The sequence below is a fragment of the Zophobas morio genome, unplaced genomic scaffold (genome assembly GCF_036711695.1).
Source record: "Zophobas morio isolate AGI-343-1 ecotype UQ-CSIRO unplaced genomic scaffold, CSIRO_AGI_Zmor_V1 ptg000076l, whole genome shotgun sequence".
Classification (NCBI taxonomy): domain Eukaryota; kingdom Metazoa; phylum Arthropoda; class Insecta; order Coleoptera; family Tenebrionidae; genus Zophobas; species Zophobas morio.
Window position 1 is genome coordinate 165,001 of NW_026972181.1, and position 16,359 is coordinate 181,359.

The following is a 16,359-nucleotide window of genomic DNA, read 5'->3' on the forward strand; positions in this document are numbered from 1 at the left end:
GACCACCCTTTCTTCGTGCAATGGGACGCGATCTTGGAGGCAATGGCGTTGTGTCTGGCGACGCGGGAGTCGTGAGACGCGGGACACGCCTGCAGGATGTGGCAGATGGTCTCGTTGGCCTTACACCCTGCACGGCAGCCTCTCAGCTCCACCGGGTTGGTTATTATCCCTACTGTGGGCAGGTTCGCTGTGCGGAGGTGGACCGCTCTCACCCAATCCATGCCGGTCCAACCCTTGGGGCAGTCGGTGATCCACGATCTAGAGGAGGGATCCTCCTTCGCCTTCTCGAGTCCCCTTGAGAAGGCTCCCTTCGCTATCTCCTGCTGGTGGTAGTTAGGCGGGAACTTGCGGACCCGCTCTTCCAGTTTGGCCGCCAGGCTCGAGACGCGGTCGGAGGTCAGCGCGGCGCCCAAAACCTCGTCACTCCCGTTCCTGGTTCTAAGGTTGGAGATCCGCCGCAGTAAGATGGTGGGTATCGATACGGCGACCTCCATAATCCCTAGGCCCCCGTCTTTGAGCGGAGCATGGATGAGTGCATCGGAGGTGTGAAGATGCAAATGCACCATGCGCTTCACATAGTGGCGGGTAACCTTGTCTATGTTTTTCAAGGTGGCGGTGGGGGTTCTCGGAGACATCAGGAAGTGGAGGAGCCGCGGAAGAAGGTGAATCCGCAGCAGGGCGATCTTCTGGTGGGGCCTGAGGGGAAGGGCTGTCAGGCGTTGAAGCCACGCGGAATAGTTAGTCAAATTGGGCTTGGTTACCCCGTGGGTGTCGAACCCGTACCCCAAGTACTGCATGGGGTTGACATCAGTTACCGTGGATAGTGCTTTCCCGTCGATTTGGAGGCCCGGTCTGGTCACTGGGTAGATGTTCCTTCCGGAGGAACGGGCCAGGACGAGAGCCCTGCACTTGTCGGGGTGTAGGACCATTCCCCTCCGTTCGAAGAACGTCGAGGTAGCCCTCAGGAGCTTGTCCACGTCCTTGGAGTCTTCACCCACCAGGACGATGTCGTCGGCGAAGGCGAGGGCACGACATTTGGGGCCGCTGCGGAAGGCGCAGCCATTGGAGCCCATGGAGTCCAGGATGTCCAGGAGTTCATCGATGACCAGGTTAAATAGCAGGGGGCTTAGTGGATCCCCCTGCCGAACTCCCCGGCGGATCTCGAGGGCCCTGGACGAAGAGCCGCCTACAAAAAAAGATGTAATGGAGCCCTGGAGGGTGGCCATGATGTATCTCCGCAGGTACTCGGGGACCCCTGTTCGCTTCATGGCCCGCTCGATGGAGTGGTGTGACACCGAGTCGAAAGCTTTCCGGATGTCCAAGGAGACGAGCGCTAGGCCCCGCCTAGCTGATGTGCGCTCGTTCATCAACGAGTCCAGGATCAAAACGTTGGCGAGGCAGCCGTCGGTGGGGACGAATCCCCGTTGGTTCTTGTTGAGGTCGACGGCGGCGTCCACCTTGGACATGACGACCCGGTGCAGGAGCCTCTGGACGGCCGACCCTATCGTGATGGGCCTCCAGTTTGCAGCCCTCGTCCTGTCCTTTCCCGTCTTCGGAACCAGGATGGTACGCAGTACCATCCACTCGGGGGGCTGGTATTTTGAGGCCAGGATGAGGCTAAAGAGCACGGCCAGGGCGTCGTCGCTGCTCCTGGCGACCTTTGGTACAAGGACGCCGTCACACCCTGGAGCTGAAGGTCTCCAGCCGGTTTTCGCTCGACGGACGTCCTCTGGGGTGATGGGCCGGTAGGGCTGGGAAGAGAGCTTGCCCTTCTCGTTGTGCGGTTCGCGGTCGGGCGGGGAGAGGGACTCAAGCATGGAGCCATGCACGTCCATGACGTCGTCCATCTCGGGACCGACCCGGCTTCCGGAGAGGGGAGCCCCGGCGGCTATCGCGTCGGCCAGCAGACGCGGGTTTTTGTTAAAGAGGTCCTGCGCGAGTTTCAGTTCAGCCGCTTTTCTGTGTGTTCTATTAGGGGGCCTCTCGGGTTGTTGGGGGGAGGCGTTCCGCTTCTTAGGCACCTTTGGGTACTTACGCTCGTCGACCGGGAAGAGATGTTCTAGCATCTCGTCGATGATCGGGCCCCAGTCATCTGGACTCAGGAGTAGGGCACGGTAAACCCATCCCCTCAGGCGCCTCACCTGAGGAATGTCCTTTTCGGCGATTTCGCCAAAAAGGGGCCACAGGGTGTCCCTGACATCTCCGTACGGGCCTGGGGGCCTCGTTAGGGTGGTGGTCGAGGTTCCGGCGGACTGTAGGGGCTCGGGCAAGGCGGTTGGAGGGCGAGCCGAGCGGGCGGGGCTCGGAGGGGTGGGCGGGGACGCTTGTTCGACGGAGGCTGGGACCTGGGATTCGCCAGTCCAGGCGGCCAGATTCTCTCTAGCGAAGTCGACTGTGACCTCTGGAGATCCCGAGATGGAGGGGGGATCCACGGCAAGGGTGTTGTTAGCGACTGCCCCAGACGGGGCCGGGGGTCGTCTGCGGTTACGACGGGTCGCCCGGTTGGGCTGGGCGACTGGTGTTTCATGCGGACCCAGAGGGGAAGGCCCTAGGCGTCGCGTAAAGGGCTTGTTGGTGGAAGACGGGGAGGGTGTCAAGGCCTCTGCAAAACTCTCCGATGGGCGAGTCTGCGAAACGAAACTCACTGGGCCCTCGATGGAAATGGACCTTCGACCGGCCAGGGACCCAGGGATGATGATCTCCTGGGCTATCTCGGAGCCTATTCCGATCCTCACGATGGTGGGGGAGGGATCGGGCCCGATTGTGGCCTCCAGGCTGACACGAGGGCTGACTCCGGACGGGGTGAACGTGGTCAAGAGAGACCGGCTGCCTGAAGGGGCTCCGATGGTAATTGAGGAGGAGTTTTCGGACGAGCTATCGTCAGCGTCAGAGCCTTCAGATGCTGTCCACCGATCAGACGAGTCGGTCCGGGAGTTCTCTATGGAGGCGAAGAAGGCCTCCGGGTGAGCCTTTCTCATATGCAGTCTCATCCCAGGCTGACCGTTGAAAGTTCTTGGGCAGTGGGGGCACGGGTGCACGGATTCGGGTAGGCGGAAGTCAGGGGGCCTGTTCGGGCAGGACTTCTTATGTCGACATACCCCCTGGAAAGAACGGTATACCGCCTGGCAGAAAGGGCAGGGGAATGTGGCGACCTGCGAGCTGCCATTTCCGGTATCATCCCCTTTCGCCCCACAGCTGGCCATGTGTCGCCGCAAGCTCGAGGTGTGGCGGTACGTTTTCCCACAGCCAGGGCAAGGGAAGGAGTGGCCCTTGGCTTGCGAGTTGGCGCCGGGCCGCATGGCACAGCTGTCCTTCAGGTGGCGCAACCATCCAGACCGGGTCTGGAGGGTGCGATCGCAGAGGTCGCAGTGGAACGGCGGCTGCGAGGCTGTGCGTGGCCTAGGGGCGGCGGGTTGGCGGGCGTCCATTCCCGGGGCGGCTCCAAGGGAGGATGTTGGATGGGAGGCCGCACACGGAGACGCCATGTCAAAATTCCAAACAGCGCGCGCGACGCGGGTGGTAATCGCGGGAGTGGAGGGGGGGGCGCAGGGGTCCCAGTGACCCCTACTCGGGCCTCACTCTGAGAGGGAGCGAGACGGCGAGCGCCTCCCGTACGCTATGGAAAATCGGCGGTCAAAACTCGCGGGGGGGTGGCGCGGAGTGGGGGGGGGTTGGGGATGCGGAAAAATGAAGAGACGGGGCCCGAATCTACGGGCAGGATTTTTTTCCCGCTCGAAATCGGCTCTAGGAGCCGAGTTTTGCACCCGTGGTCAAGGCGTCGCGGGCGTCGGGGGCGTCGAAGTTGAGGTGACGTCAGATTCGTGTTCTCTGGACCCTGGGGAGTCTAAATATGCCCGGCGTCGCGCGGAAAACGACCGGCGTCGGGGGCGTCGCGACGCCCAGTTTTCATGTGTCGCCCGAATATGTGCTCAGAAATTTTTCTGGTTTGGGAATGTTCCGCGGGCGTCGTTGGAGTGGTTTTGGCGTCCGACAGGTGCTCGGTGGTGGTTCCGAGAGGAACGGGAGGGTTGCGCACGAGATGGTGATTTACAGGTAGTGGTGACGCGACGGGTGACGTAATGACGCGACGGCTCGGTGACTCGACGAGACCATGATGTCATGAGGTGATATCATCGAGTGGCTTGGTGACGCGGCGACCGTTAATTAATCATCGAACGAGTCCGTACTTACGGATATTTAAAATTCGATTGCTCCCGAACCCCTGGATGGATTTGGCTCGGGTCGCCACCAAAATGTAGCCCTCACTAAGCCGCTTCTTTCAAGCCCGCACACACCAAAATCGGCGCACTTTATACCACCAAACTTTCGACACACGGACGGAGCGATGTGACACACGTCCGTTGCCCGCGCTTGCTTGAATTTCTTCACGTTGACATTCAGAGCACTGGGCAGAAATCACATTGCGTCAACACCCGCTGGGGCCATCGCAATGCTTTGTTTTAATTAGACAGTCGGATTCCCCCGGTCCGTGCCAGTTCTGAGCTGACCGTTGAATGGCGGCCGAAGAGGACATCCGGACGCCCTTTCGGGCGCACCCGGAGCCTCGTAGCAAGACGGTTCCGCGGGAGGCCAAGGCACGGGACCGGGCTCGGATCCGACGTTTCCGCCGAAACGGCAACGCTTCACCTCGCCCAGGCCCGGCACGTCAGCCGCGACCCGCTTCCCCGACAAGCCCGACACGCCCCGATCCTCAGAGCCAATCCTTATCCCGAAGTTACGGATCCAATTTGCCGACTTCCCTTACCTACATTATTCTATCGACTAGAGGCTCTTCACCTTGGAGACCTGCTGCGGATATGGGTACGAACCGGCGCGACGCCTCCACGTGGCCCTCTCCCGGATTTTCAAGGTCCGAGGGGAAGATCCGGACACCGCCGCAACTGCGGTGCTCTTCGCGTTCCAAACCATATCTCCCTGCTAGAGGATTCCATGGAACTCGAACGCTCATGCAGAAAAGAAAACTCTTCCCGGATCTCCCGACGGCGTCTCCGGGTCCTTTTGGGTTGCCCCGACGAACTCTCTTGCGAGGGCCCGAATTATAAGCGGTTCCGCTGCCGGGTTCCGGAATAGGAACCGGATTCCCTTTCGCCCAACGGGTGTGTGCACAATCCGTACGTTCACGTCACCACGGCTCTGGAGGTCGTGTTTGTGACCAACGACAAATCTACACCACATCGACATCGGCTTTCGCCTAGGGCTTAGGATCGACTGACTCGTGTGCAACGGCTGTTCACACGAAACCCTTCTCCACGTCAGTCCTCCAGGGCCTCGCTGGAGTATTTGCTACTACCACCAAGATCTGCACCGACGGCGGCTCCAGACGGCCTCACGGCCAGTCCTTCTGCGCTCACCGCCGCGACCCTCCTACTCGTCAGGGCTTCATGGCCCGTGACCAGAGGCCACCGGACCGCACATGCCGCTGACGGCCGAGTATAAGCACGACGCTTCAGCGCCATCCATTTTCAGGGCTAGTAACTTCGGCAGGTGAGTTGTTACACACTCCTTGGCGGATTCCGACTTCCATGGCCACCGTCCTGATGTCTTAAGTTACCAACGCCTTTCATGGTATCCCATAAGCGTCGATTTAGGCGCTTTAACTCGGCGTTTGGTTCATCCCACAGCGCCAGTTCTGCTTACCAAAAATGGCCCACTTGGCACTCTGATTCGAGTCTCGCGGCTTCAATAGTTCGAGCAAGCCGGAGATCTCACCCATTTAAAGTTTGAGAATAGGTTGAGGCCGTTTCGACCCCAATGCCTCTAATCATTCGCTTTACCGGATGAAACTCGTGCGCTATGAGCGCCAGCTATCCTGAGGGAAACTTCGGAGGGAACCAGCTACTAGATGGTTCGATTAGTCTTTCGCCCCTATACCCAGTTCCGACGATCGATTTGCACGTCAGAATCGCTACGGACCTCCATCAGGGTTTCCCCTGACTTCGTCCTGACCAGGCATAGTTCACCATCTTTCGGGTCCCAGCGTGTACGCTCTTGGTGCGCCTCTTCTCGCGATGAGAACGAGACGCCCCGGGAGTGCGAGGCGGCAGCCGTAACGACCGCCCATCCTCCCTCGGTCCGCGCAAGGCGGACCTTCACTTTCATTGCGCCTTTAGGTTTAGTAATGTCCCAATGACTCGCGCACATGCTAGACTCCTTGGTCCGTGTTTCAAGACGGGTCCTGAAAGTACCCAAAGCTATAGCGTCGCAGATCGGCGTTCTAAAAGAAGACGAGGTCTGTCCGACGACCCACAGCCAACAGCCACCCGGGGACGGGACCGGCACCAGGTCCGATCACCGTCGCGACGAGAGCGCTTGCCGTAGGGCGGACGCCGAACTAGCGGCGGCCTCGCGCCATCTTTATACCGTCGAGCGAGCCGACCGGGAAACACCGCGGGTTCGTTCGGAAACGGCGAACCGTCCGAACGGGCTCCACCGCGGGCCTCAGACCGGCACCCAACGGATCGCGACGTCCTACAGGGGGAGAAGTGCACGCGTTCGATCGCAGTTCGGAGGACGGAAGGCGCAGACGACGCGTACGCCGTCCGTCACGCGACCGCCCAGCGCCACGATCGAGACACGCTGAATCTCCCCTTTCGACCTTTCGGGTTTCTCAGGTTTACCCCTGAACGGTTTCACGTACTATTGAACTCTCTCTTCAAAGTTCTTTTCAACTTTCCCTCACGGTACTTGTTCGCTATCGGTCTCGTGGTCATATTTAGCCTTAGATGGAGTTTACCACCCACTTAGGGCTGCACTCTCAAGCAACCCGACTCTGAGGAGAGATCCTCCCGTCACCGGCAGCGGTCACTACGGGCCTGGCACCCTCTATGGGCTGTGGCCCCGTTCAAGATGGACTTGGACGCGCCGCACGATTTCGGGATGACGGACCCTCCCTAACACCACATTTCCCGGCGTCCGGTTTCGGCCGCGGGATTCGGTGCTGGGCTCTTCCCTGTTCGCTCGCCGCTACTGAGGGAATCCTAGTTAGTTTCTTTTCCTCCGCTTAATAATATGCTTAAATTCGGCGGGTAGTCTCACCTGCTCTGAGGTCGCAAGATCGAATAGATCTGGAAATGGATCATTTTAATACGCAAACGATCATGGCACGTCGTCGACGCGGCCTTTACGGTCTTTCGTCGAACAGCGACCTGACGTCGTCGCGAGATACGTCACGCACGCCTCGGACACGACGGTCGCATCGTTCGACAAAATCAACGCCGTTATGGCCGTCGAAAGTCGATCGTTTTGTGCTTTACGTCTGCTGATCCGCCCGTCGAAGGACGACGACGAACTCCTTCGAAAAGAAAGTCCGACACGTCACCCCGACGGGCCGCTATCGCGTCTCCGGATGTCGCGTACGCCGGATCGTACTCGAAACGAACGAACGTTACGTAAGTCGTCTCGACATCGACCTCCAACGGCACGCGTCTAAAAAACATCCAACTCGCTCCGACGAACGCCACGCTTTCTCAAACGAGGCGAACCGAGCAGTCTTTGAAATTGACACGACCCTCAGCCAGGAGTGGTCCGGGAACAGTTTATCCGAGGACCGCAATGTGCGTTCGAAATGTCGATGTTCATGTGTCCTGCAGTTCACAAGTTGACGCGCAATTAGCTGCGTTCTTCATCGACCCACGAGCCAAGTGATCCACCGTTCAGGGTAATCTTTTAGAATATACATTAAGACGCACGTTCTCTCCGGCTCGCCTCGCGACGGCCTGGAACGTTCTGCGTCGAAATTCTCTCGGTTTCGATTGTTTATTAAGATAAAAAAAGAAAAAAAAAGAAAAGAGAAACTTTCGAACGACGTGTCGTCTTACTAATTCCATCTTTTCCTCTCTCTCTTTTTTTTTTGTTAGTCGCAAGACTTGATCTCCTTTTCTAAAGCAGAAGCTCAACCGCACAACGATCACTTAACCAAACAAACTAGGTGTGATTTCGTCAAACGGCGCTTCCTAGGAGCGTCTCGAACGACGTTTCGAATCGTCTCGACGAGAACGGCGGCATCGAGCCGAACCCGTCGGCCGGGCGAAAATCATTTAAAACCCACGGTAACGAAGACGAGCAAAGGCGCACGAAACGCCCCGCACGTACTTACGAAACCTGCGATCCGAATCGAACTCTTTGAGGTTCTTTAGCGGATCAAGGTGCCCGAAATGCCGTCTGCCCGATCGCACGACGAACGCGCGTAAAGGACCGGCGCCGCGAGTTCGCATCGGCATGACGCCTAATCCGACTCTGGACGATTCAATAGTTCGAGGACGTCGCGTGACGCCGTCTCTTAGACGCGTTTCCTCTTTCGCACCGATCCCCACGTGGGACGAGAGAAGAGAAGAGAACGCGCTTCGGAAACGCGCGACGGCACCGCTAAAGGCTGGACGTGCCGTCGTCTACGCCGCAGACGTCTTTAGATGTTAGATCGAGCGTGTACGTCGTCCACGGACGCGACATACTTCGCACGACAACAACAACACGATCAGACGATGGTGTGTGTGTCTGTGTAAAGACAGTGCGTGTGTTCGAGACACGTTAATGATCCTTCCGCAGGTTCACCTACGGAAACCTTGTTACGACTTTTACTTCCTCTAAATGATCAAGTTTGGTCATCTTCCCAGCGACATCGGCGACGCCGAAACGCCACCGCGTACCGGTCCGAAGACCTCACTAAATCATTCAATCGGTAGTAGCGACGGGCGGTGTGTACAAAGGGCAGGGACGTAATCAACGCGAGCTTATGACTCGCGCTTACTGGGAATTCCTCGTTCATGGGGAACAATTGCAAGCCCCAATCCCTAGCACGAAGGAGGTTCAGCGGGTTACCCGGGCCGCTCGGCCAGGGAGGACACGCTGATTCCTTCAGTGTAGCGCGCGTGCGGCCCAGAACATCTAAGGGCATCACAGACCTGTTATTGCTCAATCTCGTGCGGCTAGAAGCCGCCTGTCCCTCTAAGAAGAATTGTTTGTACGCCGACAGTAAAAACCGCGCACGGCCAACGGGCGAACCCGAGACCGGCGGGCCTTTGGGATGTCGAAATACGCCTATTTAGCAGGCTAGAGTCTCGTTCGTTATCGGAATTAACCAGACAAATCGCTCCACCAACTAAGAACGGCCATGCACCACCACCCACCGAATCAAGAAAGAGCTCTCAATCTGTCAATCCTTCCGGTGTCCGGGCCTGGTGAGGTTTCCCGTGTTGAGTCAAATTAAGCCGCAGGCTCCACTCCTGGTGGTGCCCTTCCGTCAATTCCTTTAAGTTTCAGCTTTGCAACCATACTTCCCCCGGAACCCAAAAGCTTTGGTTTCCCGGAAGCTGCCCGCCGAGTCATCGAAAGAACGTCGGCGGATCGCTAGCTGGCATCGTTTATGGTTAGAACTAGGGCGGTATCTGATCGCCTTCGAACCTCTAACTTTCGTTCTTGATCAATGAAAGCGTTTTTGGCAAATGCTTTCGCTTCTGTCCGTCTTGCGACGATCCAAGAATTTCACCTCTAACGTCGCAATACGAATGCCCCCATCCGTTCCTATTAATCATTACCTCGGGGTTCCGAAAACCAACAAAATAGAACCGAGGTCCTATTCCATTATTCCATGCACACAGTATTCAGGCGAAGTTTTAGCCTGCTTTAAGCACTCTAATTTGTTCAAAGTAAACGTGCCGGCCCACCTCGACACTCAATGAAGAGCACCGCGGCGGGATTGAGTTGGGCCGCCCTCTCGAGCTAAGCCCACCGGCAGGACGTCCCGCGGCACGCCAGTTAACACCGCGAACGATGAACCGGCGGCGCGGGACACAGATTCGACTACGAGCTTTTTAACCGCAACAACTTTAATATACGCTATTGGAGCTGGAATTACCGCGGCTGCTGGCACCAGACTTGCCCTCCAATTGATCCTCGTTAAAGGGTTTAGAGTGTACTCATTCCGATTACGGGGCCTCGGATGAGTCCCGTATCGTTATTTTTCGTCACTACCTCCCCGTGCCGGGAGTGGGTAATTTGCGCGCCTGCTGCCTTCCTTGGATGTGGTAGCCGTTTCTCAGGCTCCCTCTCCGGAATCGAACCCTGATTCCCCGTTACCCGTTACAACCATGGTAGGCGCAGAACCTACCATCGACAGTTGATAAGGCAGACATTTGAAAGATGCGTCGCCGGTGCGAGACCGTGCGATCAGCGTAAAGTTATTCAGAGTCACCAAGTTGTACGATGACGGAGACCGCCACCGATTGGTTTTGATCTAATAAAAGCGCCCCTTCCGTTTCCGGTCGGGGCTCTGTTTGCATGTATTAGCTCTAGAATTACCACAGTTATCCAAGTAAATGTGGGTACGATCTAAGGAACCATAACTGATTTAATGAGCCTTTCGCGGTTTCACCTTAATTCGGCTTGTACTGAGACATGCATGGCTTAATCTTTGAGACAAGCATATGACTACTGGCAGGATCAACCAGGGAACTGCGTTCTCGTTCGGATACTCCGAAACTGAAAACTACACTTTCGTCGAAAGCGCGAGTGCGTGTTCGCGAAACGAACGCGTAGGAACGTAACGCCACGCTTAACTCTCTCTTTCGTTGTTTTATATACGAAAAATATCATACATAACGATACCGGTCGAAAAGTTTCGCGAGGAAACCTCCTGCGCCGGTTTAAAAGTTCAAACATTCTCCTCACTCTTCGCTAGATAGAATGCGACGGTGAGACGTGCCGAATTCTTTACAGAATCTGCACACGTTACGAGTATATTATATATTCTCGCTCGGAATGTAGGGAGTTGACGCAAATTTAATAGCTGTTCGATGCAACGAACGACGAATCGTGAAATTCGAACGTACGCCACCGTTTACAACAATGTAAGGTTGATCGCATAAGGACCGCCGACGATGGAACGTCCGCCGCATCCGCGATCTCGCTGTGCTGGACCGTCTTTCGAGGCAAGCTCGAACCCAATGAAGGAACTCAAGGATTCCATGAAATTCTAGGCGCAAACGCTCCGAGAGCCAAGTCTACTTCGGGTCATTTTCGACGGGTGCGATAACTACATTCTCAAAATTATCAACAAGACACACACACATACAAGGTTCGCTCTTATAATCATTAAAGGCACGACCACCAAAAGTAATCGCAACGTTTCGTTCTAAAAAGGTGAACGTATCGTCGTCTCTTTTTGTCGGGTCGGTCTGAATAACATAATAATGTCGTTGTTGAACATTATTTATTACAGAGAGAAACCAATGCGGTTAGCGTCTGCTATCATTTTTAGAGAATACGTAAAAACGCACAGTCTTAGAGACACCGAAGAACGGCCGGAACGTGCTGCGAAATTCATTTCGTCATAAATCCGAATTCCTTTTAAAAGTATTGGATAAGACTCGCAGACAGTCCGTGGTAACGCGAGCGAGAGGATGCAGTCGTTGGTCGGTATCTCGAGAGAACACCTCACACGCCACAACATCACTCCGCTACCTATAATAGCGCGCTTGACGTCGATCGGAGCCAAACGCTGCGAAGCGGCGACAGTGGTACGCGAGCAGGGGCGCGAGACACACCTCTCCCCGTCCGAGGTGCGCTCTGTCGGTGTGATGGCTCTTCGTAAAGAGCGGTTTGAACATTTTTCCACGGATTTTCGCAAGAAAAAAAATACGGCCGCATTGTGTTACGTAATCGAGGTAAGTTAGAATTTTTATTATAGCGATTTAGTTAATTTTAAAATACGTACCCGGTACGGGACGCCGTACTTCATAAATTCCGAACGCCGTACTTCATAAATTTCAAACGCCGTACTTTATAAACAACCAACGCCGTACTTCATAAACGACGAACGCCGTACATGTACTTTTAAAAAAATTTCCAAGTCCGGAGAAACGCCTTACTTTATAAAAGACGAACGCCGTACATGCACTTTTTAAAAATTTTAAGTACGGAAGAACGCCTTACTTTATAAAAGACGATCGACGTATATATAAAATGTTGTAAAATGAAATTTATTATATATGTCGAAATAACTTTCGAGAAGTTTTTTTTAATAAAAACGAGGGAGAATTGAAATAGCTGTAGCTGATTTTTTAAAACGAATTGTGCCATTCATGTTTTTTAATGCTTCAAACTGAATTTAAGTAACACCATAAATTTCGATTTTTTCAAGAAAACCTAGGGACAGTGGGAATCTCGTTAATCCATTTACGGGCGCCACGAATTAGACAACGAGACATTAGGCTTCACAATTACTGTACTTGCAATCACCGCCGTTAATCCGCGCGTTCCTTAAATTAAAATAAAAACTTTTTGTAAAATCTTCTCAAAATGAAGTCGTCTATTTCTACAATAAATTGAAATAACTAATTAAATTACCTCCTGATAAATGATAAAAACTTAATTTTTGATAACAAATTGTGCCATTTCGCCCTTTATAACTATTTCCGGTGTATTTATTACCGGTTGCCTGTATGTACGCGAAACCGCAAATTCGACAGCGCTAATGAACGCCGTACGTTTATTGTATTGTAGATCGACGACTGTGCTGCGTGTTTGAAAGTCGAAATCGATCGGTGGCGTTATACAGTCACTCGGCACGAACGCCGTACGTTATGAACGGCCAGTGTATTACCGGTTGTATATGAGGCGTGCGAGAAGCTTCGAATTAATCGGTGACGTTAACGGACGCCGTACGTGTCGGTGTGTTGCGGGTTGCAAAACGCGTGTTCGAAAGTCAGTCGAAAGGAATCGGGCGGTGGCGTTAACGGACGTCGCACGTCGGTGTATTGTGAGTTGCATATGCATCCGTTAAAGGAGTATTGTTGGTTGCAGGATCGCTGAATTAGCGTATTACTGGTTGCCTACTAGTTCCGTTGGAAGCGCAGAATTTATCGGTGCCGTTAACGAAAGACGCGTATTATTGGTTGCCTGCACGTGGGACGGACCAAAAAAAAAATACATAATGACGATTATGTCGTTTTTATACGATTGGATGTATGAAATATACGAATTTGCCTAATATTATTAATGTTATTTTTTTTTATAATTATTTTTTTTTATAATTATTATAAGTCCCGAAGGACTCTTCGAACGACCGTTCGATACGTCACCCATATCCATTTTATATATTCTAACATTGTGTGACGTATATATGTCAAAATCGTAAAAATTTCACAACCGTACCAAAGAGATGACCAGTCAGTCGTCATTGTAAAAAGCAGAGTTGTTCGTTATAAAGTTTTAGGTGTATTTAGGTGTACTGTCATTACCCGAGGGAATTCGGTACATGTTTGGAATTGTTAGACACTCTGTTTCTTGCAACCCTTCCTGCATTCGCAAAAAAAACGAGAAATATTTCGCTCAACTCTTCGAAAGCTTTCGACTGTCAATAAACGACCGTTATAAAATCCCACTAACGTTAAGTGACAACACCCACTGATCATATTCATAGACCTTACCAAATTTGAATAAAAAAACAACCAGTCATATTTGACTGTGGGATTTTCTTTAAACCAAAAGGATTTCTGGTACAGTTTTGTGACGACACATATTGGCGTGTAACCAAAAATTCTGCAAAACAATTTGCTAAAATTCGATTTTTTATCGAATTCTCAATCTAACGTGTGTGACAGATTGGGGGGCGTGGTAACCCCATCTTCTGCTCACACATTTATTCTCTTATAATTTTAACATGTCACTCTTAGTTACATTCACGGTTAGTGAGCGGCTGCAGTGTCTATAATCTTAGATACTCCAAACATTTATTTAAAAAACATAAAAATTCGACTCAAGGACGAATTCCACCACGGAGTCTCCCCTAGACAAGACGAATCCCCAAAACTCTTGCATGTGTGACAGATTTTGGCGTTGTAACTGCCTTCTCTCAAACACTTATCTTATTGTATTATTTTACGTGTCACTCTTTGCTATATTTACAGTTAATGAGTGACTGACTCGTATCTATATTATTCGATTACTCCAAAATTTACTGAAAAAAAATACAAGAATTCCATTCGGAGTTAAGAATTCGACTACGGGGTCTCGCCTAGACGACAAGACGAATCCCCAGCATTTTGTGTGTGACAGATTTCGGCGTGGTAACCGTCTCTGCCCACACTTACGTTATTTTGTTATTCTTAAGTGTCAGTCTTTGCTACATTCACTGTTAAAGAGAGATTGTTACAAGTGCCTGTATTCTTGGATTACTCCAAAATTTACTTGAACAAAATAAAAGAATTCATCAACTCGAGGACGAATTCAACTACGGGGTCTCGCCTAGACGACAAGACGAATCCCCAGCATTTTGTGTGTGACAGATTTCGGCGTGGTAACCGTCTCTGCCCACACTTACGTTATTTTGTTATTCTTAAGTGTCAGTCTTTGCTACATTCACTGTTAAAGAGAGATTGTTACAAGTGCCTGTATTCTTGGATTACTCCAAAATTTACTTGAACAAAATAAAAGAATTCATCAACTCGAGGACGAATTCAACTACGGGGTCTCGCCTAGACGACAAGACGAATCCCCAAGTGTTACGTGTACGACAGATTTCGGCGTGGTAACCGTCTTCCGTCCACACTTCTTACTTAAGTGCATTCACAATTGCTAATGAGCGACTAACTGTATTTATAGTTAATTCTCAGTCAAATTGTATGATAGAATATTCCACTTTGTTAATGGACTTACAGTTTGATGATCTGAATTCTGAAAAGAATCATCAAAGTTCAGCATTCTCCTTCACTTTTTACTATATAAAGTGCGACGATTATATATAAATGTACTGAAAGTTTCATAAAGATCACACACTCCGAGTTTTATTTTCATCAGAGATTTAACGACGCATTCTCGCTCGGAATCTGGGGAGTTGACGCAAATTCAATAGTTGCTCGATGCAACGAACGACGAATCGTGAAATTCTCGAACGTATGTCACCGTTTACAACAATGTAAGGTTGATCGCATAAGGACCGCCGACGATCGAACGTCCGCCGCATCCGCGATCTCGCTGTGCTGGACCGTCTTTCGAGGCAAGCTCGAACCCAATGAAGGAACTCAAGGATTCTATGAAATTCTAGGCGCAAACGTTCCCAGCAAAGTCTTGAAAATAAATTTAAGACACAAAACTTCAGGTCGTTTTCGACGGTGCGATATATTCTCCAAAATTCGCTACAAGACACACACACATTGTTATGAGGATTAGTCGCTCCCTGAATGAGCGGAAAATAGCGCATCGTAAATATTTGACTCTTATCAGGCTCTTCATTTCAAACTGAATGCATACATTCAATTCTGTAAATAACTCGAGAGAACAGAACGTATGGTCGTCGAAGTCTTTTGCTTACTTAAAATAAATAAACAGACCTTTGCGACCTTTCGTTCTTAAAATGTTCGTCTCGACACAAACGCCTCCTTCATCAAAAGTGTGCTCGCATCTGTGTATTAATTTGGAGAAAACAAAACCCGCCGTCTTAAGACACCGAAGAACGGCGGAAACGTGCTGCGAAATTCATTTCGTCATAAATCCGAATTTCTTATAAAAGTATTGGATAAGACTCGCAGACAGTCCGTGGTAACGTGAGCAAGAGGATGCAGTCGTTGGTCGGTATCTCGAAGGAACACCTTGCACGCCACAAAATCACTCCGCTACCTATAATAGTGGGTTTGACATCGATCGGAGCCAAACACTTCGAAGCGGCCGCATTAGTACGCGAGCAGGGGCCAGGGACGCATGCTTTCCCCAACCAAGGTCCGCCCTGTTAGTATAGAGGCCTATTAAAACAGCGGTAATTGCAGAACGTTGCATATAATAAACGACGAACGCCTTTCTTAATAAATGTTTAACGTCGTACTTCATAATTCATTAACGTTATACTTTATAAATAAGGAATGTCGAACTTTAAAAACGACAAACGTCGCACTTTATAAATGCCAAACGTCGCACTTTATAAATGCCAAACGTGGTACTTCATAAATGATAAACGTCGTACCTTACCTGTATGGCTAGTTGTCTTCAGCTTTGCCTCTGTATAATTGGTTGCCTATAGCATTACTTCTGTATGGTTGGTTGCTTTTAGCTTCGTCCTTGTATTATTCGCTGTATCTTTCCAAATCCAGTACTTTATAAATAATAAACGTCATGCTTTTGTTGTATGGCTGGTTGCCTTTGGCTTCGTTTCTGTATGGTGGGTTACTTGCGGCTTCGCTTTTGTATTATTGGCTGTATCTTTTGTTGCCTTTCAATTTTTTGTCGTACCATTGTATATTTTTGGTTGCAACGTTATGTACTTGTGATGTGATTGGAGGTGCTTGCACAGTATCATTACGAGGATCTCTATACTGTGGTGCTTGTATGTGTTCATGCAGTTTACAAAAA

The 16,359-nt window shown here is 51.4% G+C and overlaps 2 non-coding genes and 1 pseudogene across 2 annotated transcripts; all 3 read right to left on the reverse strand.

Moving 5' to 3' along the window:
* LOC135143899 (large subunit ribosomal RNA) overlaps window positions 1–7,070 on the reverse strand; it is a 9,036-nt pseudogene extending 1,966 nt beyond the window's left edge.
* A 454-nt stretch (window positions 7,071–7,524) lies between these two features.
* On the reverse strand, window positions 7,525–7,681 carry LOC135143879 (5.8S ribosomal RNA). The gene has a single exon (XR_010282924.1). It is a non-coding gene; the product is annotated as a 5.8S ribosomal RNA (ribosomal RNA).
* Window positions 7,682–8,548: 867 nt separating this feature from the next.
* LOC135143889 (small subunit ribosomal RNA) lies at window positions 8,549–10,469 on the reverse strand. Its single transcript, XR_010282933.1, has one exon. It is a non-coding gene; the product is annotated as a small subunit ribosomal RNA (ribosomal RNA).
* Between the last annotated feature and the right edge of the window lie 5,890 nt (window positions 10,470–16,359).